General features: G+C 38.1%; 1 long non-coding RNA gene across 3 annotated transcripts in view; it reads right to left on the reverse strand.

Moving 5' to 3' along the window:
- The window catches only part of LOC120891983 (uncharacterized), a 140,292-nt gene that overhangs the window by 17,528 nt on the left and 97,720 nt on the right, over window positions 1-25,044 (reverse strand). Inside the window, exons 4-5 of one of the 3 annotated variants that reach the window (XR_013435046.1) lie at window positions 939-23,505; window positions 18-167 (exon numbers count right to left, since the gene is read on the reverse strand). This is a non-coding gene — a long non-coding RNA (uncharacterized LOC120891983). Of the gene's footprint in view, window positions 1-17; window positions 23,506-25,044 lie in introns of all 3 variants that reach the window. The other 2 variants (XR_013435045.1, XR_013435044.1) reach the window with 2 other exon arrangements.

Consider the following 25,044-nt stretch of genomic DNA (forward strand, 5'->3'; position numbering starts at 1 on the left):
AGGGAGAGAGGGCATACCTGACAATGAGCCAGAAATTCAGGAATTATGCTGAGATAAATGCTGCAGCAGAGAGAATCCAGGAGCCAACAGGAAGGAAGAGAGGGCTCAGTGATCTGTCCTGGGGTGGGGCACAGCAGGGGATCTTGACTCATTTGTACTTGTTCAGACTTAAAAGGAGAACAGAGATCTGTGGCAAGCCAGTACTGGTTATTTTTAATATGCCATTGTAATTGGGTAACAGGAAAGAATGCAAAAGAAAACTTAGAATGGAGCCTGTATTACCTCTTGAGATTTTCTCAAAAAAAATGATGATTTCCCCTGCATCCAGGTAGCTCTGCTAGTCTCCTGTGGCCTCTTGGCCATCCTGTGCTCTAGCCAGGGAGAGAGGGTTGGGCTTATGAGTTCTGTTCTTCCCTATTCCTATGGTTGACATCTTAAAATAGATGCTGTCAGAGGTATCAAGCTGGGCAATTCAAACGGGTTGCTTCACTCAGAGACCCTTAAATCCCATCACAAGGGCAGTTAATTGGAAATTTGTATATTTAGATGAACTCCTTTTTGATCTTGCCTTACACACCATATCTGGTGAGTTGAAGATCTGGGATTTTCTATCAGTAAACAAAAGCATGCACTTAAGATTGTACTCCTGGTCATTTTCCTCTTGCTTATTCAGGGACATGTCACTAAAGTGACATAATAAAACAAACATCTCTACTTTTCTATCTTTTCATGGTTTGATCATAAAAATACAAAAATCTCTTGAGGAAGAACATTTTAAAAAATCCAAATTTATCTTGATTAATTCTTCACTAACAGGAATATTTTAATTCAGTTTGGGATTATCATCATGTCAAAATGACAGAGATGATGGTACAAGAAACAATGTATCATATTGAAGGAAAATACAAATCTATGACACTACTCAAAAAAATGTTTACCTGTTTCTACAGTTGGAGCTGCCTATCCGAAGATCTGTTGAATTGTTTGCTTGCTCTTCAGGGTTAATTATTCTGGATTGAAACATGGATTCTTTTGAAATATGATGCATTTATACATTAATATGCAATTAAATCAACATGCTTGCCTTGGTGATGTGCTCTCAGTGATGAGGACAAGACCCATACCATTTGGATTCCACCTCTGTAGTCTGTGGTGTAGGGCAAGAGTTCTCAGAGCACATCACATAAGAAGAAAGCCACAAAGGAACCGGAGCCAGATCAGACATATCTGCATACCAGAATTGCTTTGGGAACATTTTGAAACATACTTTTGGATTTAATGGGAACTCCATGGTGAGACCTAGGAATTTATAATTTTTTATGTATGGACTATCATTGTGAACAACTGAACTGGACAACCTTTTATTTCCCTGCCTAGAGTTTTTGAACATGTCCTCAAGTATGATTACCAACTTAATGTACTCAGATGCTAATTATATCCTTCAGGAGCAAAAAAAAAAAAAAAAAAAAAAAAATTCTTCAATATGGAAATTAGATGATATCTCTCAATGTTTTGATCACCAATTCTATCTAATAGCTCTAGAGTTACATGAACGTCATGTAGTGGGTACATGTTTGTTTGAACAAAGATAACCATGTTGATTTTATTGGTTCATTTTTTTTAACCATATCAGCTTTATTAGGGTGAATTAATTTGAAATCATGTTCTGATTTCAGGTGAACATTATTTTGAAACTTTAGAAAACATGGCCCTTTAGTAACTCTCCTGAGGCCACAAGCAAATTAAGTTTCATGGTAGCTGTTTATTGCATGATAACCTATTTGCTAACTTTTCCTTAATAAGTTTATTTTAAGATATTCATGGGTGTTTTATGATGGGACAGGGATGTAGAAGAAAGGAAAAGAAAGAATGGGGGATGTGGGTATTCTAAATAATGCTCCAAGTCTGTGGGCCTAACTGTGGGTTAGTGCTCAGACTGTAGGCTGAAAGGCAGAGGAGGATGGACATTGACTCACTGTCACCAACTCTGAGTAAGACTTTTGACCTTTTGGTGTCTTAGTGACTGAATCCAAAAGCAAAGAAGCAGTGGGAAAAAGCAACACGGTCAAACTGTCCATGAAATCTCCTAGGTAAATACGTGATGATATTGGAGTTGAGTGTTCTTGTGACCTTCTGTGGCTTCTTTAGTCTGGGGAGTTATCTTCATTGCAACAGACAACCCTGTCATTTTCGCTTTGTGGTAACAAGGAGAAAGTCTCTGATGTGGAACTCTGGATCACTGTGTGAGCTAAGAAAAGAATAGTCATCTCATCCTTCCACCCACCAGCTCCAGGTCTATCCAGAACAGAGGCAGAGAGTCTCCCATGTAATTGGTTTTTTTTAAAAAAATCAACTTTATCATGTCCATTTTAAGCTCGTAGTTTGAAGAAGAATTTTGACAAATGCAAACACTTGAGTAATGGCCACTAAATCACCATATACAATCGTTTCTTCAATCCTTAAACATTTCTTTGTGTTCCTACCTGGAAAACCTTTCTCCCTTCCCAGTGTTAGTCAACCCCTTATCTGCTTTTAATCATTGTAAATTAGATAGGTCTTTTCTAGACTTCTCTCTAGATGCAGCCATATCATATGTATTCTTTTACATCTGGTTTCTTTAATTCAACGTGATGGTTTTGAGATTCACCCATGAAGTTGCCTCTATCAGTAGTTTGTATACTTTTATTGCTGAATAGTCTTCCATTGTATAATCATATCACAATTTATATCTTTATCTGCCAATGGACACTTGAGTTATTTCCAGGTCAGGTCGTTATGAATAAAGGTATTATAATCATTTTTGTGTGCCTGCCACATGAACATCCATTTCAATTTCTCCTGGGTAAATTTCTCAGGAAGAAATTGTGCTGTTTGTAATAGGTATTTGGTTAACTTTGGCAGACTGCTGAACAGTGTCCCCAAAGTGACTGCCCCATTGCACATTCCCACCAACAGTGTATGAGGGTTCTAATTTCTCCACAACTTCTCTAACACTTGTCATTAGTTGTCTTTTTTCATTCTAGCCATTCTTGCAGGTGTGTGTAGTGCTATCTCCTTGTAGTTTTACTTGAAAAGTTCCTGATGATGAAGGATGTTGAACAGCTTTTCGTGTGCTTATTGGCCATTTCATTGTTCATGCTATTAGTTGTAGATCAGAAACTTTTTAGTTGTTAATAAGTTGAAGAAGCTGTTTACTATGTGATGTGTCTGGCCTTCTCCTTGTGAGCAGAGGAACAGTAGACTCCACTGCCCCACCAATGGTGGAATCCCTGAGGTCTACCCCATGAAGTCAGCCCATCCACTGCCACCTCAGCCTCCCAGGAAGGATGAGTACAGTGAGCCTCACCTCTACCACATCCTTTTCCCCAAGTTCACTCTTCCTTCTCAGTTCACTTATGGACATTACAGAAGCCTTTTATTCTCCTTCAAGTCTTCCCACAGAGTTTGCCTTGGATTTGCCAGTTAAAAAAAAAAAATTTGCTTTTGTAAAATCAACTCACAGAGATCCACTCTGGTTGATCTATTTTCCATGGTCTCCATCCTTGAGATGTTTCTTACTTGGACAAAAATAATAACCATAGCACAGCCTTTGGTTATGAGGTGCCAACCAGATTCCCTGTTTTAAATTGATACCATCATTTCCCCAGCTGCTAGGGATGTTGGCTACTGATAGCTCACAATTAAGTCAACCCAATGGAATTGCGCTCTGTTGAAAAGAGCTGTCTTGTCTTGTGATGCTTCACTCTCTTGAGAGTTGCTGTGCACAATACAGAGAATGAATGCTTTGGTCCGGAAATAAGTAGTTCCGGCCTTCTTTCCTCAATTCAGGATATCTTTGAAGGGTTAGGTCAGCTTTAAGCTTTCAGTGGGATCAACTGAGCCCTTCTTGCCAAGGCATTGGAGTTCACATTGTCCCTCTTCCCAATCCTGCTTCCATCTGCCTGCAAATCTGTCTCAGAGTGTGTTTTCCTGGGCAGATTAGTTTCCTGTGGCTGTAATGACAAAGCATTACCAACTGGGTGACTTAAAACACTTAAAGCAGAAACTTATTTTCTCATAACTCAAAAATTCAGAAATCTGAGTCAAAGTGTTGGCAGGATTGGTTTCTTTCTCCTTTTTTTTTTTTTTTTTTTTTTGCTTCTCTTCCAGCTGCTGGTGTTTGCTGGCAATCATTAGTTCTTCTAGGCTTATGGACCCATCACCCCAATGCCTGCCTCTGTCTTCACATCACTTTCTCTTCTGTGTGTTCCTTAAAAGGACACTTTTCATTGGATGTTAAGTCCACTCGGATAATTGGGGATGGTCTCATCTCAAACCCTTTCATTTCATTTTATCTGCCAGATCCTTTTCCCGAATATAATTGCATTCTCTTGTTCTGGGCAGACACATCATTTGAGACAGCACCATTTAATTCATTACCCTAAAAATCAGTTAGTATGGTGGAATATAGAGCTCTAAAAAGCATATTTAAAAATTGGGTTTAGGAGCCCGAACCAGTCACCAACTGACCATCACTAGGGGTGAATGAAACCCCTGGATTTCAACAGGAGGGGTCAATTATTTAAACTTTCACTGTGGTAAACTGGGATGGAAAAGATGTACTCTGGCAAGCTGTCTCAGAGGTTCAAGTCAAGCAGTAAATATCAGGGCTGTGGAAGCAAATGGATATTATATTAGGAAAGACAATGAAAGCCTGATAGTGATTAGTCACAATTTAAAGTGAATGTAAAAACCATACCTCCTTACTGGCAGCATATAAAAGACTCTCATCTTCTGCAGGTGGTGAGCCAAAAAAGTCTAGAATCAGTTTCAGGATCTAATTAGAAGAGTAGCCAAGCCTCAGAGGGGGCTATTTTCTTTATCTTGGTAGACTGTCCCTTTCAAGGAAGGGCCCTGATTGGAAAGGAGTGGGACCCTAAGGCTTGGAATAGCTTGTCCAAATTGATGTACACAAAATCTTGAGTTCCTGAAAATCTGGGCTTACAAAGGTAGATAATTCTCCTTGAAACAGTCTATACTTTAGGTAATATAGAGAACTCTGAAAAAAATAACTTGTTTCTCTCCATTAGAATCAGTGCCCACCTCCACTCCTGGCCATCAGAACAATCTCTGGCTTCATGTCATAACACAATTACGTGGGAAAGTTCTGGATCTGCTAAAGGAGGAAGGGACTAGATCCCCCAGAGAAAGGAAGATCTAGACCACAGTTACTGGAAGACAGCTGGAGGTTGGGTAGGAACTGGATGCTGAGGGTGTTGGCTCAAAGGGTAAGCATAATATATTTGGATAAGTTGAGAGGTTCTTTTTAAAAAGCTTGTTCTAATTAGTTATACATGACAGTAGAATGTATTTTGACACACCATAAGTAAATGGAGTACAACTTCTCATTGTACATGATGTAGAATCACACCGATCATGCAATCATATACACATAGGGTAATAATGTCTGATTCATCCTACTACCCTTACTACTCCCATACCCTCTCCCCTCCCTTCTTTCCCCTCTGCCTAAGTCAATATACCTCTATTTCCTATACCCACGCCCCCATTGTGAATTAGTATCCATATAGCCAATAAAACACTCAGTCTTTGGTTTTTGTGGATTGGATTATTTCACTTAGTATGATATTCTCCATTTCCATCCATAAGCAAATTCCATAATTTTGTTCTTCTTTAAGGATGAATAATATTCCCTTGTGTATATATACTACATTTCCTCATTCATTCATCCTTAGAAGGTCATCTAGATTGGTTCTGTGGTTTGGCTATTTGTGAGTTGAGCTGCTAAAAATATGGCTGCTTCACTGTAGTATGCTGACCTTAAGTCCTTTGGATATAAACCTAGGATAGGATAGCTGGGTCAAATAGTGGTTCCATTCCAAATTTTCAGAGGAATCCTGCTTTCCATAGAGATTACACCGATTTACAGTCCAACCAGAAACGTATGAATGTGCTTTTCTCCCCATATCCTTGCCATCGTTCATTGTTGCTTGTATTTTTGATAGTTGTATTGTATTTTTGATAGTTGCCATTCTGACTGAAGTGAAATGAAGTCTGTATTTATTTATTTATTTATTAGAGAGGATTGAACTCAGGGGCACTCAAACACTGAACCACTTCCTCAACCCTATTTTGTATTTTATTTAGAGACAGGGTATCCCTGAGTTATTTAGTGCTTTGCTTTTGCTAAGGCTGGCTTTGAACTTGAGATCCTCCTGCCTTAGCCTTCCTTCCAAGCCGCTGGGATTACAGGCATGTGCCATCACACCTGGAAAGATGAAATCTTAGAGTAGTTTTGATTTGCATTTCAGGTGAGAGTTTCTAAATATGGAAACACTCTACTGTGATGTGGAAGCTTGACCCTGGCATAGCTTGACCCTGGCATAGCTTGACCCTAAACGATGGTGTTAATATATTGCTTTAATGGCTTCTGAGGCTCAGAGAAAGCAACAGCCCATGTCAAGATGGAACTGCCATGATTCCTTTATTACACACAGGGACAAAAGGATCAACGAGTTTAGAGAAACAGATGTGCTAGAATAAAGCCAGAAAACCCAGCTGCCCACTGTACCTCAGGAGGTCCTGGAGAGCCTCATTCTCCAAAGTGACAAGGAATGTGCTGGGGAGAGTGGCACAGCATTATTAAGAAGTACCCGTAGGAGATGCCATTTCAGAACTGATAGCCACAAGCATGAAAGGCTCCTAAAATAGTAGAGGGCAGGTGGTGGAGCATAACTGTCAGAAGAAAAGTGGCTGCTTGAGTATCCTCAAGACCAGGCAGCTGGCTTCCTACAGGAGGCAGCATTTAGGAGAAAGAGCGTGCCAAGTGCAAGGTGCCCTTGAAAGGACCTGGTCTTGGATGTAATTTCCACAGCATTATATTTGAAGGAAAGGAATCACTATGATAGGTGCACACACAGGGAAGGAAAATCAGTTTTACCTTTTGAAAGGAAAACTGTCAAAGATCTTGAACTTGCAAGTATATTTCAAAACGACCTAAGGGAAAGTGTTGGGGGAATTAATGCTTCTTATCATGGCAACCTAAGAGTCTGTGGGTATCAAAGTCATGGTTTCCAAAGGGAACATTGTCACTGGGGACATTGAGATTTAAGCTACAGCTGTTGCCGAGTCACTAAAGGACCTGTGTCAAGGAACCAGTAGGTAAAGGAAGGGGCTGATATCCTTGCTTAGGGACATTGGCCCAATTACTAGATGGAGAAATGGTTGCTTTACTGAATGGGGAATGCACAAATTTGGCCCCCACTGGGACATTTATTTTCATTTTCCTATTCAATTTTGTCAGTCAAATGACCCCAGCCTAGGAGTCTGAGAAATACCACCCAGGTAAGCCACCTGGAATGGAAAAGTAAAAAAGTAATCTAAAACAAATAACAGAGGGAGATGATGAGCATCAGTTTAGTCTCCAAGAATAAAGACTGCAGCCAGTTTGCAGTTCATCTCACTAAGCTTTGTGCAGTTTTCCTGCAGAACAAGAGCATTTGCAATCTTGGAGGAATTTTATCCACTTGGGGTCAATTTATCTCATGGAGAAAGTACCTCTGGGTCTCTTCAGGACTCAAGGACTCATTTCTCCAGTAGGTGGATGTTACCCACTGGTGGCTTACACCCAATTTGCTCAGAAACAGCCCTTAGCTGAAAAATGGAGGCTTGCCCAATGTAATACCTCCCTCTCTGGGGGCTATTGCATCCAGTGACTAGTGGGATCTGAAGGTATGAAGTCCAGTCCCCTTGACTCAAATTGGGAAATTTCTGGAAGACTATCCCAGCTACATAGCTTTTGGTGGAGTCATAAGATAACCTGCTGCAATTTCACTGTAGTTCACCTTCCTCTTCCTCTGCCTAGCCCTCTTGTCTTCACTGTCTTGGGCTGCTGCTCTCAATTACATTCCCATAGGGTCCCAACACTGATAGTGACCTTAGCACTTGATTCCCTTAGAATGCCATCACTGATAGTGAGCTTAGCACCTGATTCCCATAGAATGCCATCAGTGACCCCACAATTTATATAATGTTTACTGAGCCAATTCATAGGTCTAAGTTCTTTACATATATTGTCCCTTTAGGTCCACTCAATAATTCTATAAAGAAGCTATTATTTTGGGCTGGGGTTGTAGCTCAGCGGCAGAACACTTGCCTAGCATGCATGAAACACTGGGTTCGATTCTCAGCACCACATAAAAATCAACAAATAAAATAAAGGCATTCTATCCATCTACAACTACAAAAAAAGTTAAAAAAGAAGCTATTATTTGTATTTGCATTGTACAGATAAGAAATTGAAAATCACTTGTTGAAGTTCACAGAGATAATAAATGGCAGTCACCTTTAGACTCAGATCTGACTCTAGAACCTGAAGTCTTGACAGCTACCTTTGAATTTCCCTTATTTCATGGTCCTAAGATTATGATATTTATGTAGCATAAAAACTTGTTCATAATCTTGGATAGGCTCCTAAATGATAATACAGACATATTAAAGGTTTGAGTTAGCTTTGCTGCAGTAACAACCCTAAAGTCTCAATGTTTAGTAAAGACCAACATAGATTTCTCATCCATCCTATGTGTTGGCAGCTCTGACTAGGCTGTGATGACTTTCCTTCCCACATCTTCTTCTAGAACTGATGCTCAGAGTTCAGTTCCTGTTTGGGGTCTGATCTCTTTATGGCAGAGAAAGAAGGTCAAAAAACCTGATGGAAACTTGTGATGGGATATGTTACATTTACTCACTTCAACAAGTTACTTTGCAAGCCCAGAGACAATGACCTTCTCACTGGGAAAGGGAGAGTGATTATAAACAATAATGCCATTGACTGTGGTATTCATGTCAGGGTAAAAGCAAATTAATAATCCACTTCCACCAGTTAAACAATTTAAACTCAGAAAATATTTCCATAATGTGTCTTAGGTGCTGGGGTCACCATGATTGTCAACTGTTTCAGTAACTCATGGTGTTTATTCTTTTGGCTACTTATCAGAGATGCAGTATACCTCAGGGACCCTCTTCCCCACTTACTGGGATTCTCAGAAGAAATGCTAGTGTGTTACCAGCCTACAAAGACTTCCCTATCAGGGAACTTGTGAAGAAGAATGGGAAACTTAGTTGGCCACATCACTTTTGAAAGAAGGCAACATTTTTCAAATTTCCATTGCCTAAAAAATAGGATTACACAGAGGGGATAAAGTTCTCAGCTTAATACAAGTGCAGAGGAGTTGAAAGGGTCTACTTAAATTCAAGTTTCAGGGGGCTAGCAGAGAGGCATTTACAAAGTCAAATACCCTGTGCTAGAGAGGGGACATAGCAAGTAGAGATGCTTTGAGGCTTTACCAGACAAGCTTCTGTGATTGTGCAGTAAATCTTGTCTTTCCTCCAAGTTGGGGATCCTTTTTGTGGCTATAAGAAAGACCCCTGTTCTCACCACAAGTGTTAGGGAGATGTAAGTAAGCAAAAGCAGGATGCCTAGATTTAACATCATGGAAGAAAGCAAAGAAGGATAGTAAAGTTCTTCATTTTGCAAGAGAGGCTTTTGGCCTTATATTTTTGATGTGAAAATCGTGATTTGAAAATACCTTTTCCTCCAATGTGCTTTCTGTCAATTTTGGTACCACTGAGACCCAAGGAACACTACTTGGCTGGCTGCCAAACTAAATACATCTTGGCCAAGCTCCTAATAATGGAAACTAACATGTGGTGGGAAAACGTCTTAAGGATGTTTTGTAGAATAAAAAGTTCCTGATGAGATTGCAGAAACAATCATTTCTTCTTTGCTCTTTAAACCTAAATAAAATAGATTAAATCTATCAGCTTTCTTTTGTTCCCTTAGTACAGACTTAAATTCCAAATGGTTAGCTTCAACTAGTAACATTGTAAGGATTTTCTTAAGTTTGTATCTATTAAAGGGAAGCTCATATATGATAAGGAAGTTTCAAAATACAGTTTTTCCCCCAAATATAAAATACTTAGTTTCATATTTATTCAGTTGGATTCATATCCGGGTGCTATTAGATGAAAATTATGAATTATTTAAAAAATTTTTTGACTAGAACATTAAAAAAAAAAAACTAACGCACCCACTTTACCATAACAACTGCAGGGATCTAGAGTAAAGCTAGTGACATTGACATGTTGTCTATTCACTTGACTGAAGTTTGTGCTATTGCATGACAGCAACTGATGTTTCTAGTTCTATAAGCACCCTCATATCTGCCTGTACTGATGAGTATACTTTGTCTCAGATACAACATCCTCATTTGGGAAATACAAATTTTGTGATTATTTACATGCATGTCACCTTCATTTTGGCTTTAGAAAAGATAATGGCATGAGTCAGAGCTATTGGAATCATCCACAGCATCCAGCGCCTTTTTTCCCCCCTATCAACATCTGTTTTATTTCTATGTGAATGGGGCTAACCATCCCTTTATTTTGAAATTAATTAATTAGAGTCAAGGAAAGACTTTTAGAAACTTGTCCAGGGAGCAAAAGTGTTTTACTTTTTGATTTCAACAAAAACAGAAGTTTAAATTTTGTTTTTTGAAAAGTACTTTTTCTGAAGACTGTTTTAAAAAGATAATGGTCCAAAGAAACAAATTTCCAAAGTTTTGTGAGTTTGGTGACTGACTTGCTGGCAGTTTGCTGCTACACCAATGCCCTGAGTCTGTCTTTCAGACACTGACTCCATTAGAAGCAGGGTGAAGCAACACCTTAGAGCTACATGAAACTTTGATCCATGCATCATGACAGGTTCTAAGATATTTACTAATGAAAAATATTGCTCAGGTCATGTGCACATGCAATACTCATAGAAAAAGAAGTTAAAATCCAGGAGGGGATGTGTTAGATTTAGAACTAAGAAGATGGATATCATGTGAATTTTTTTTACTTTTAATTAATTAATTAATTAATTAACTTTGGTACCAGGGATTGAACTCAGGGGCACTTATCCACTGAACCACATCTCCAGCCCTTTTAATTTTTTTATTTTGAGATAGGGTCTTCCTAACTTGCTTAGGGCTTCACTAAATTGCAGAAGTAGCCTTGAACTTGTGATCTTCCTGTCTCAGCCTTTCAAGTCCCTGGGATTATATGTATGTGTTATTGTGATGGGAAATTTGTGAATTTCTGAAGAAACATTTTTAAATTAAGAAGAGTCAAGTGATATGCAAGTGGCCCCATTTTCAAGGATTTCACACAACATCTCTTCTTAAAATAAAAACTACTTGATGTTTGAATATACCTTATACTTTGGGGTTTTATTTTTAAAATTAGGCTTACCTCTGCTTTTGCAAGGCCATACCTAGTGGTATAAGTTATTCATTGTTTTAATTATTTATTTGTTCAAAAGATATTTATTGACTTTCTATTATTTGTTGGCAATGGGAATACAATAATTTGGACTTAGGCACTAAATAAATAAAAGAAGAAGCTTCAGTTGTGAGAAGTGTCATTGAGGAAGTGAACAGTGGTATTAGAAGGACTTTGAGGTGGTGGTGGTTGGAGTATGGGATGCCTGTGTTCAGGGTGGTCAAGCTGGGTGTACCTAAGACACAGAAAGGAACCAACAGTGCAAAGATCCAAGGGGAAACCACCCAGGCAGAGTGGGCTAGCACAGGCAGACTCTGAGATGGTAAAGGGCTTGGTGTGCATTGAAACAGAATGGAGCCCCCCGTGGCAGGTGCACCGTGAGACGAGATTGTTAAGAAGCGTCCATTTTCTTCTAAGTGCAAACCAGGGGGGTGCAGGTGGGGGAACCATGTAATCTGATTTAAATCAGAATCATAACAACATTAAAAGATAGCAGTTATGGGCCTCACTTACATCATTAAAATTATTGGTCTTTCACGCCACCAAATTTTCTCCTTTGTACTAGATATTTACAGATATCTGATTCCTTATATGTGTTGCGAAGTTTCCAATTCTTGGGATCTGCTCTCCTTTAGTCTTTCCTTCTCAACACTCACAGCAATGTCCCTGATCATATTCTGCCTTTATCCTTCTTGGTTCAAGATGTTCTTGTCACTGGGTTGACGATGTACTCCCTGGATAAAGCCATTACTCTGTCATTTTCTCATGATGTCACCTCTGTAACTGGCTTCAACAGTTTTCCTTTACTGCACTCTGACAGTTTCTACAAGCAAAATGAAGAACACAGTCTCCTTCTATTTGTGTTCAAATGTGTAAAGTGCAAGGAATAGGCAGGGTTGGCTGGCATGGGAACAGCCCTAGGGGAAAGACATTACAGAGTACATGGCAAAAAGGGTTGAAGAAGCAACCTGTCCATACCAGTCACTGTAGATACACGTTTCCCAGACCAGAGCAGAGGTAAAATCCAAGAACATCTATTTGAACTGTTGCAATTCTAAGACTGCTGTATTCTAAGAGGATACTCTCAATATAAATCTTCCGATTTCTGAAATTAAAAAAACTATGCCTGAAGCATCTTATTTATGTCCTGGACAATACTGGAGAAAGAATTTGCCATTGGTACTAATAGATGGGCTCAGAGTTGTCACATGTGATTAGACATTCAGCAATACTGTTGTCAAGGGTTTCCCTCTGGGGAGGGTGAAAGCCCAAGGGAAATCCATCCTTAAGGTTTGACTGAGGTTCTCAGAGTTCATTGTATTTTATGGGAGAGCAATCTTATGGTTCACAACTCCTTTCAGCAGAGGAAATTCATCCATAGCGTCCATGCATACACCATGAGTTAGGTCAGGGAATTTTAGGTTTGACTAGGCAAGGGCTGCTCTGCTTGGCAGAGTTCTCCAACCTTCTAAGGGAGGAACTCTGTAGCCCTCTATAGATTTGGAAAAACAGGATAAAAAGGGAGTATTGTGGTTAGAGTTGCCTTAGGAAAAAATTATTATGGGGAATTCATGGAAAAACATTGCTTTCCAATTTCAGAACTACTCAAAATATCTGGTAGGCTAAATATAGAAAACCGTTCACAACCTTGCAGGTCCTAAGGTCTGGTTAAATGTGAGCTCTCGGGGGAGGGTTTCCTCTCCTCCCTTTTTCTCTTTCATTCTTTCTCTCTTTCCTTATTTCCTTCTCAAGCTACCCTGGAAGCTTAACCAAGAATAATTGTTAAATAGAAATCTTAATTGTTGTCCTAGTACAGCTGTTATTTAATTTAAAAAAATATTAAGTGATGTTAATGAAATTTCCCTCTGAAAAATAACAGCTGAGATGAAACATGGAATGTTTCTCAAACTCAATGAGGTCACAAACACATCTTTCAGAAAATGCTCTATAAAGTTTGCGCAACTCAAAGGAATGCTGCAATCACCCAGTGTTCTACTAAGAATTATAGCAGAGGTAATTCAAAGAATTTTGTACATTGGACTGGAAAAATATTGCTCTTTGTGCCCACTAAAATAGATATGTATCCACAGGAGGGAATTAAGATTGGTGTAAAGTAAAACTCCATTCTATGAAGTGTGAGGCCTAAAATTCACTTCTAAATAGAACCAACAAAATGAATTCACTGTTGATATAACTTTTGGTTATCTTGTTCCCTTCTCGAAGGATGTGTGGGGGGATATCCATAATATTCAAGCGTTTTCTCCTACTTTACAATGGATGTAGAGTCTAATTTCATTGTCTATAGTAGTTGTGTAGAGTCTTTGCAAACCAAGTGAACAAATATTGAGCAAATGCTTCTGGGAAAAAGACTAAGTTAGAGCCCACAAGTCTCTCATCACAACCTGTTCATCAACCGATCAATGCATAGTCTCTTATTTTAAGTATGTTTCTGTTCAAAGACTCCTTATTTAATATATATGGTTAGTTCATCCCATGGTTAACAGCTCCATAACTTATTCCTGCATGAAGATTCTTTAACACACATACACATTTTTTTTCCACAAGGCACACGACAGCCTCCTTGTGTTTTATGAACATCAGGCAGCATTTTAGCACTAAGCTTAGGGGACATTTTAAATACTAAAATCATCAAGAAAAATTGCAAAAAAAAAAACTCGCATTAGATTGACAGTGTGAAGGACTCTTGTTTAGAATAAAAGGACTGGAATAAGGAGGCAGATAATGATCCATCCTTATTCCATCTCAGCTAGAATCAGGCATTTTGAATTTTTACCAGTCTGTGCGTGTCTATGAATGGCCATGAAAGCCCAGGAACTGTTGCTTTGGGAGTTACAAATATATTTTAGGCAGGTGGATTTACAAATAAAAATTTTGTTAATAATAAGAATCAACTGTGTATGCACATATACATGTATTTCCCATTCTTTTCAACTCTGTCCTTGTCAAAAGTTCTTCTACATATGCATTGGGGAAGACTCTAGGCAACTACATTCCGTTGAAAGAGAAACTAGATGCTGGCAAGTGCACGTCTAAGAAGGGTAGAATTTACAATAAGTTGAAATGTGCTGGTTCATGCTGTACCCAAACAATTCATAGATTTGGAAAACTAGACGCAGTAGGACCATCTCTGTGTGTATGTGTCTTTAGTTTAATCCTCAAGGCATGGTCACACACAGAATTTTTGAGGGTTACTGGTAAAGTGGAAGACTGGCAGGTGTCAAAGGGACCTTCTCCTCCCATAAACAGGATGGCTGAATCCACTCGAATCCATTCTAATGCTTCAACATGATTCCTGGCTAATAGATGAAAAGGCAATTTTTATATGACAAAAAAAGAAGCAAAGCTAACCTCTTGGGAAGCCTGGAGTGATGCTGAAGTAGCACGTGGGCTTTGGGGTTTAGGACAGAGGGAATCAGACAAGGGCAGAAGGTAAGCCTCACCCACAAGACCATGAAGCTGGAATCCAGCTTCTCTGCACTAACTAGGAGCCTCACCGTCTGCCATCTCTGTGCAAAGGGGTGAAGAAACTACCCACAAGGCTTGAGAAATGACCAGTGTTGTCATTCCTAAAAGATAAAAGACGATAAATCTGTGCTGATGGGAGTAGCCCACACGTTCTCTTCCCTTGATGGGAATTCATGTGAAAGAATAATAAATCAATGGACGACATTTCTGAAGCCTAGCTAATTCAGTCCTTTTCCATTACCAGAGGCAAATGGAATTTTTATAGGGAACATAATCATCCTAATTGATAAACACTAATAAAATATTATAAATCATGTGAAAAACACCACCATTAAGGAGACACAACCATTACAGCAAAAGGGAGAATTAGTATTCTAAACTTATAATAAAAATCTTGAAAGAGAATAGAAAATATTTTAAAATTGAAACATAAAAAGAAGGAAAATAAATTATAACAAGAGAAAAAAGGCAATAGTAACAAAGAACTCTATGCTGAATTAAAACAGAAATTTTAGAAAATTATGACTATATTAAAAATTCTGTGCTTAATTTAAATCCCAACTTAGACACTTTTGAAGAGAGATTCAGTAAGCTGGAAAATATATCTATCAAAATAATACACAAAAAGAAGAAGAAAAAAATGGAGAGGGCGTGTTTTAAAACCAAGCTTTCAAACATGTGGACTGTTTTAACATAAAAAAATATACAGAAAAACCGCAAAAATGGGAAGTTACACTCTATATGTATATTAATCAAGATACACTCTACTGTCATATATATCTAAAAGAATTTTTTAAAATGATAAAGAAAAGTAAAATTAAAGAATTCTTAAGTTGAAACATTGTTCAGAAGGCAGATATAAAAGTTGATCACCTTTAAGTTGTGTTGAGTCAAATACATTTTTAAAAATTTTAGTGGTGTATAATAATTTTTTCCTTAGTTCCTGAGAAGGGAGCCTCTAACATTTGGAGTTTTCCGAATGATAGGAGTGTCTTTATTATTCATATATAATAATGAAAATAATAAATAATACAACTGTAATTTTAAGTGTACTGCTTTCCTATGTTTCAGATCACTCTAGTGAATTTCAGAAGTTGAGTACTCTGAATGGTGAGTGGAAACTTCTAGTTTTAGTCAGTTGATCACAGCATGGGTGGCTTGGAATCCCCAGGCATGTGACTTGCGTCTGAGTGAGGGTAGACTTGTAGAGGACTCTGCCCTGCTCTGTGGCATATGACCCAACTCTGGGTAGTTGATCTCAGAAGTCATTGTAAACAGCAACCACTGAAATAGGAATGAAATGAATAACTTCCAACTCTGTCGATGATAAAAGAAGAATAAAGTAAGCTTGATTAATTCACCAGAAAACTGAAGAGGAGAAAAAATAAACCAAGGAAAATCATGGTAAAAAGGGAAATACAAGGTAAGATGGTAGAAATAAAGCCAAGTGTATCCACCCTGATGACAATGAATGCACCTTTCTTTCATCTTTTAACTTAGGACTTCTCTCAGCTATTCTCTTAACCTTTTCCAGGAAGTAGTCTCTAACACACCTGTGTGGGATTGGGTGTCCCCTGTGAGCTTTCATGTTGGCTCCTTCTATTACCTGCTCCTACCCCAAAGACGAAAGGGGTTCAAGCCTTAGGGTGGGGACCTCCACTTTGCAAGCTCACTGCAGAGTGAGCCTCTCCCAGAGCCTGGCCTACTGCAGAGATGCCAAGCATTTTTCTCATAGCAACTTGATGCATTTTTAGTTATAGATCTTAAAAGTTATTTCAAGTTCATTTAAAAACAAGGGCATCACAGAGGGGGGAAAAAAGCACAGAATTACCAAAATTTTCTCAGAAGCAATTGTGATTGATATACATTTTCTGACTCCTTCTTAGGTACGCTTGGAATCATACAAAGATGTATGTGATATGTTCTCTCTGTTCTCTCTTTTTATTTCTGCTTAGAAATGTATTTTGGTCATTTTTATCATGTTCATAGAGGTTGTCTTTCCTCATCAGTTAATATAGATGTATGTTCTATATGATCATTTTAAATTTTTGCATAGTATTCCATTAGATGAAAATAATTACAATAATCATCAACATTTATTGAGTGACTACTTTGAGCTATGTATTATGTTAAGTACTTTGTAGTCATTGCTTTATTTAATCTTCACAGGAATTTATGAGACCTATCTATGATTAGTTTTCCACTTTGCTGTTGAGGAAACTATGGATCAGAGATGAGTATTGCCAGGGACTGTTTGAGACCATTGTCTACATCCTTCACTACTGCTTTCTGGTATCCTGCCACATTGAACATGCCTCTACTGGTGGATGATTAAGGTTTTTCATTATTATTATTTTTGCAATAATAAACAAAATGTTGGAAAATAGAGATAACATGCGAGTTTATTATCGTGACCATTTTGCTGTTCTATCTTTCCTCTCCCTTGGCCTTTTTCTTGTTACTTAAATGTGGAAAAAAGAAATTCAGAATTCCATCACACTCATTTTTATGAAATATGCTAGTACTTGGTATAGGCAGGCCCTCAAGACTCCTTGGAATCAGGAAATCTTTAGCTCATTGTACGCCATTTAAAACAAATTCCTTGGAAATTCTTCAATGCTCACTTCGAATTTGATTAAGATCCTACTTCATGGCAGTTACTGTGGATTCAATTACACCAGGAACTTAGGTTATTGCTCTTTGAGAAGGACTGAAAAGTGGTTAGCTTCCCTTTTATAAAAAAATATTGTCATGAAGAATAAAGCAACAAATTTTCTCAGTTGGAAAGGTGTTGATACACATTTGCCAAACTTCCCAATTTATAGTTTGTGAAATGAAGACAGATGACATTTCCTACTTCACTATAACATGTAATTTAAGGAACTAGAAATCTGGAGATGGAGGACTCAGAGAACGGGAAAAATTCCTTTTGGATTAAAGTTACTGCTTCATTTCCCCCCGCCCAATTATAATTACCATAAACATTTTCCCATCTTTGTCCTCTTTTTAATGGTGACTCAAAATGAGATAAAAATTAAAATGCAGAACTTCCTTTATGTAATCAAGTTGCAGTTCTCTTCAGCTCGATTTATTTCACCTAAAATGGGTGTCTAGGAGAAACAAGCACAAAAGGCATAAGTTGGCCTGAGTGATGAGAATTAATTCACGTTTCTTACATAAACAATGCTAATATGCAGTCACTGTTATCGATTTACAGAGAAGATGCTACATTCAATCATGCCATCTTTTTAAGAGAATGTATACCTGCCTCTTTCCTGGAGTACCTTGTAGCTGCTCAGAGTTGCTGGGAAAACAGGTTGCACTGAATTGATCTGAACCAGAGTCTCCATAGACCTCATGACTTTTTGTTTGCAAATACTTTCCCATTAATTCCTAATTCAGTTGCCTCTGGCTTGCCCAGTGCAGACTCTTTGGTCCCATTTCAAAGTTTTGCTCAGTTGTTAAGGAAATATTTGGAGATGTCTTCTGTGAAGTAGCCAACATTCTCACATATTTTTTCAAGTTAGCCCCTTGTGTTGTTCTCTAGGGCTCCTAGAGATGCCAAATATTGGCACACATGCCCACAAAAACACCTGCTGTGATCTGTGTGGAAATTCAGAGAAAGTCCCTTCCTTCCATTCATTGGTTTGGGCTTTGGTTTCCTTTGCATCTCATTTACAATGTTTCCTTAGTCTCCCTATAAATAGAGGCCTAAAGGAGATAACTGTTCATTCTGTCCCCAAAAGTAAACTTTTAACACACTTCCTTTCCCTGGTATAGAGATTCCAAATGATACTAACTCTGTAGAGTTACTTGGACATGCATGAATTCTAATGAGCACAAATATACCCAGACTGAGGTTGCTGTTTTAGATTTAGAATGAACTTGGATAAGATAGAGAATTTCCCTACTCTACTCTCAATGGCTGATCCAAAAACTCTGTGAATCCTGTTTTACAATATTGGATATTAATGAAATCTGAAGTGTCCAAGTGACTTACTAATAACTACAGAACCTTGGAAGCAGAGTTATTATACATGAATATTTGGTACACTAAAAAAATGTTCTTCACCAAAAAACGTAGGAATGTGGTTGTTTGACTGTCATAAATATAGGGTTGACATATGAGATCATTGCAAGTTCAGAATAGCATAATATTAACAAACTGGAAGTTTTGATACTGGGAGAGAAACATTTCATGAAATAAAAAGGGTAAGACTTAATCTTGATCACTGTAGAGATGTTTCTTTTTATACCATTTGCAGTTTCTATAGACTTAACCTGGGTCAGAAAATACACAGTAGAGATGAGATTTGCTGCTTTCCAGAAAAGAAAAATAAAGGTGATTATTTTGGTGAAAAAGAGGAAATCATTTGCTTATGCCTCAGGCCTTAAGAAAGCACTAGGATTACATCCCAAGTTAGCATGATAGTCCTATCTACTTAGAATCAGTGGAGTGGCAGTAATTATCTGGTTGAAAAATCAACACTTTCTTTACTCGTTTCTTCTCATCAACTATGAAAACTGGTCCATATAAGCAGAGAAAATAAGTTGAAGCCATATAACTGCCTTTCTTTCCTCTTGCTTGATCTAACTTTGCAGCAGAAAATGTATTCAAATGAAGACAAGTGACATTAGTAAAATGAAATAGGTTATATGATCTCATCACTGTTTCTTAAATTTTAATGTGAATGTACATCACCTAGAGTAGGACCTTGTTAAAATGTTCATTCTGATATAGCAGGTTCTGACATGACCTGAAATCCTGAAGTTTAGCAAGCTCTGAAATGATGTTCATGCTGCTAAGGACCCAGATGTTGTTAATGGTGCTGAAGACTACACCTTGTACCGTGCTATAGTTTGGATCTTAATATTCTCCCAATGTATGGAAGGTTTGGTCCCCAGACCATGACATTATTGGGAGGTGGTAGAACCTTCAGAAAGTAAGATTTAGTTAAAGAAAATAAGATCAATTTGTTAAGTTAGGCCCTTGAAGAGGATATTAAGCTTCTGGTCTCTCTTCTTCCCTCTGTCTGTTTTGACGCCACCATGAGAAAAATACTCTCTTCGGCCACATGTTACCACCATAATGTACCATACCACCTCAGGCCAAAAGCAACAAGGCCAGGAGATCATGATCTGAAACTTCTAAAACCATAGGCCAAAATAATCCTTTCCTCCTTTTAAGTTGATTATCTGGGGTGTTTTTTCACAGTAACAGAAAACTGATTAATAAGTAGCTAAAAATAAAGAGATGTTTAAGCTGTTTTTTTTTTCCTTTGCCATTCTTTATATAGCCACATAGCCAACCCATTTGTACCTCTGAGATTTAAAGCTGAAAACTAAAAGTATTTGCAGCTTAATGTTTGCTGGTTAAGTAATTGTGGTAAAGGCTTAATGTAAAGAAGCTACAAACTGAGAGCATTATGTTAAGTTTAATAATCCAGGCACAGATAGACAAATGCTCTGTGTCCTTACTTATTTGTGTAAGCTAAAAGTTGTTTTCATAGGAGCAAAAAAAAAAAAAAATAGAACAGGGGTTACCAGAGGCCAGAAGGGGAAAGGGAAGGAACATAGAAAGAGGTAAGATAATAGGTTAAAAATATATATATTGTTAGAGAGGAGGAATTAATTCTAGCATTCTATAGAGCAGTGGGATGACTGTAGTCTAGCAGAATTTATTATTTATTTCAAAATAACTAGAAGAGTCCAAAGGTTCCCAACACATAGAAATGATAAATGTTCGAAGAGACAGAGATGGTAATTCACTGATTTGATTGTACACATTGTATACATATAACGAGTTATTGTACTATCCCCCATAAGTATTTACAAATATTATGTGTCAATTAAAAAACAAAGATTCTAATTTAGTAGGCAGGGGTGAGGTCTGAAATGCTGCATTTCAAACATATTGCCAGGAAGCATCAAAGCTGCTGGTTCAAGGATCAAACTTTGAATGGTCAAGGTCTCTAAGGAACAGAATTTACAAAAATCTGCACCCCCCCTTTTTCTTTTCTTTTGTCTTTTTGCTCATTGTTTCACAATGTTCGTGCCTGGTGCCTGTCCTGCGATCCCAAAGCCCGGAGGTGTCCAGACTGGTGTGCATCCCAGGCCACGTGGATGGCTGAGACAAATTATTGTAACCCAGAGAATTCCCTACATGACCAGGACTGCCTCTGTTTTTTCCCATTTTGAATAAATTGAAGTCAGCAGGATTTTTGTCACTTCTCACTTCTGCCCAATTCAAGTTTCTGTCTGCACATGTGTGTACGGATTATGTGGAAGCAAAGGAAAAGTCAGGTTCCATCAGCCGCACACCAGACAGCTCTTCATTTCCTAGGTTGGCAGTGGCAACCCAGTGCAGTTTTCCATATGTACTTCACCTTTGTTCCCCCAAGTTGCGTCTACAGTGCATCCTCCCTCACCCCTCTCTGACTTCATTGTCAGCTTCCAGTTTCAGTCAAGGCTCTAACTGTTGGCCACTGACCCTGGAGGAGAAACAACACAGAGCAATCCCAAGACCCTGTTAACCTGTGCCCTGTGACGTTACCCTATCTTCTTTCTCATTACACATCCAGACACCTCCAGATGGTCTTTTGTTTCTGTGCTAAACAAACATATACAGGGAGGCTTTTCTCTATGGATTTCTTCTGAACTCATATTGCACAAGCGTGAAAACCGGAAAACATCCCACTTCCTACCAGCCAGTTGAAACTTTCCTGATGACAGTCCTAAGTAACCACAAAAGGCAATGAGTTCACATTTCAGTTGGGAGGATTTCCCCTCCCCTCCTCTCCTGTCACTGAGGCATAGAGTTCCCAGCTGATTTCTCCATCTGGTCCAGCCATTCCTGGAAACCTGCTTCCAAAGATGTCAATGAGAAGATGCGGAAGAGTTGCCTGGGAAAGGGAGGTTATGTGGTCTAGTGGCTCTTTCGTGGGCCTGCTGCCTATTTTATTTTTATTGTTATAATTATGTTGTTATATTAATACTAATAATGACAATTATTATTTTGTGGTGCCGGGGATTGGACCCAGGGCCACATAAGCATTCTCCCACTGAGTTACATCCTCAGCGCTGCTGCCTAGAAACACAATTCTTACTTTGTTAAAGAGATATGAGCCACTAACTCCATTTCTTTTTCTTTTCTTTCTTTCTTTCTTTTTTTTCTTTCTTTTTTTTTTTTTTTTTTTTTTGTAGTAGGATTGAATCCAGGAACACTTTACCACTGAGCCACATCCCCAGCCCTTTTTATTCTTTAGTTAGAGACAGGTCTCACCAAGCTGCTTAGGCCCTTGCTAAATTGCTGAGGCTGACTTCAAACATGTGATTCTCCTGCCTCAGTCTCCAGAGCTGCTGGGATTACAGATGTGACCACCATGCCCAGGTAGTAAATTCTTCCAAATAAAATAAACAATAAAGAATAAAAGTGGTGAGGACATACAGAGGAGTTACAATTCCTCACTGGGTACACCTTAGGCAGTAAAAATTTCAAAGATTGATCTTATACATAACATCTCAATTGACTTAGACAAAATACAAACCATAATTCTAGCAAAAAAGGCCTTTACTAAACACACACTCACATTATATAGAAAACGGCCTTAATGCAATACAATGTCTTCAATATTGAAGCGCATACCATAACTCCTGCCACTCTCTAGCTTTTCTCAGTGTTTATCCAAGCAGGAGGGCTACATGGTCTCAGAGAGAACAAATCAATCAGTGTTTCCAGGAGTTAGTTTTTCCAAACTGGGTGAGAAAAAATTTTAGAAATGTAATTACTTGTGGGTCAGATTAAGATGCTGTATGATGGAATGATATTATGCAAAGCAAACTGTGTCATTGAGAGGCAAAGAGTTAACACAGGAGGATCACAAGTCCAAAGTTCAAAGAAGTTTCAGCAACTTAGAGAGGCCCTAAGCATCTCAGGGAGACCCTGTCCCTAAATAAAATATGAAAAAGGCTGGGGATGTGGCTCAGTGGTTAAGTGCCCCTGGGTTAAAGCTCTGGACCAAAAAAAAGAAAAAAAAAAAACACAAAGCAAAATGACTGTAATGGTGGTATGGATGCAGGGAATGATCAAGGTTTCCCCTAGGACCTTTTATGGGACAGAAAATATTCACCACAATGTAGAATCCCAGGAATTTGAGGAAACCCACATTCAAAGATTGCATACACCTAACCCCACTCTAACCCAATGGGTGCCTTCTTGGAGACTGTCTGCGTGTTTTACCACATTACTTCAGCAATTTCCATTACAAAAGAAGACTGTATCCTTTACCCATGGCATTGATGAGCACAGAAACCCAACTTTTTTCATGTGGCTCTAGAGGAGATACCACTGTTATTCTTATTTCAATCAGACAGAGAACAATACCTTCCTGAATGGACAACCAGTTGTAGTACTTGGCCTTTTGATGTTCCAGACTTTGTGGAATATGGCAGTAAACACACTATTGTTCCCTTTATGCTTTTCAAATTCAGAGCTAAATAATTCACATATGTTACCACTTTTATACCTCTCCATGTCCCTTTAAAGTAGATGCCAGGATCCAGACATTACAAATCTTCCCTTTTGAAGATAGAAGAGTTGAAGTTACTTAGCTGAATTGGTGGGATGGTTGGATCCTTAGAGGATGGCTCTTGTTCTCCCTAGTAAGGATCAGTTGCTCAGGAAAGATCTTGAGAAATCTGCAAGAGACTGACTATAATCAATTCATGTAAAAAAATAAGGCAGTCCTCATTCTTCTATCTGATCATGTTCAAAATTTTTGTGGCAGTTACTTAAGCAAATTTTATAATAGAATTTTTTTACCACAGGCTATAATCAATTCCAGGTAAATTAAGGGATTAACTGTCAAAAGCAATCCCTTAAAAACCTTAGAAAATTATTTAATTGAATGTCTTTTAGATATTAGGGTTGTTTCTTTCTTAAGCAATAACTACAGAAGAAAATATCAATGAGTTTACATATGAAATTGAGAGTTTCCATTCACCAAATAATACCATAAACTTGAACGACATATTTTTAACATATCAGTAAAGAACATAACAGGATATGAGAAAGATTTCTATAAGTAGATGAGGAAAAGAAAAGCAACCCAATAAGAAAATTTAAAAAAAGAACTATATTGATTTTTTGCAGGGGAAGGGGCTACCCAGGATTGAACTCAGGGGTACTCAACCACTGAGCCACATCCCTATCCCTATTTTGTATTTTATTTAGAGACGGGTTTTCACTGAGTTGCTTAGCACCTTGCTTTTGCTGAGGCTGGCTTTGAACTCATGATCCTCCTGCCTCAGCCTCTCTAGACACTGCGATTACAGGTATGCACCACTGCACCTGGCAATACTGGCATTTTACTAAAAGATATACATACAGTTTAACATAAACAAGTGACAAGTTGACAAGGTGCCTTCTTTTTATTTTAGGGGAAATATTGTATGGGTAAAGATGAGGTGTAATAGGCACTCTGATACATGCTGTTGATAGAAAAGCAAATTAGAACCACTTTGTAAAGCAGTTTTGCACTATTTAATGAAATGGATATAAATTCTTATGATCTAGCAATTCTATCCCCTGACACACACACCACACATCAGCAGGCCTGTTTCGAATAATACGGTGTTAATGGAAGCTTCTGCACATTGGAAACATGTCCTTGCTTTGTACAGTTCCATGGGGACCAAAGTAACAGTGATAAGTTACCTCTGAATCTGCAGAGAGGACACAGCACTGATATACACAAGTTTTAGATAACATGGCACTGTGAAAAGTAAGGATTAGATGTCTGTGTGTATATATATATTCAAAAGAAATTTATGCATATGTGGACCAAGATAAAGGACAGGAATATTCATTGCAATATTTTTTTATCTAACACTTGGAAAAAAAGTCTAAATGTTTATTAAAAATAGAATGGGTATCATATTTTTTTTAGAAGATGCAGTTTTAGGGAAGGGAACGGGGAATTAGGGGAGGGAGAAGAGAGAGGAGGACAAGAGGGAGTAGAAGGGAAGGTAGATATGATCAAAGTACGATATGTACATGTATGAAAATGTCATAGTGAAAACCATTAATTTGTACAGTTAATTTTTGAATAAGTATAAACAAAAATAAATTAATTAAATAAATCAAGGGAAATAGAATAGATGAGCAAATGCAGTATATGTATGTTAACTGAATAGTGAACAGCAGTGAAAGAGACAGCTACTGCTGCACAACAAGGT

The sequence above is a fragment of the Ictidomys tridecemlineatus genome, chromosome 2, assembly GCF_052094955.1.
Source record: "Ictidomys tridecemlineatus isolate mIctTri1 chromosome 2, mIctTri1.hap1, whole genome shotgun sequence".
NCBI lineage: Eukaryota > Metazoa > Chordata > Mammalia > Rodentia > Sciuridae > Ictidomys > Ictidomys tridecemlineatus.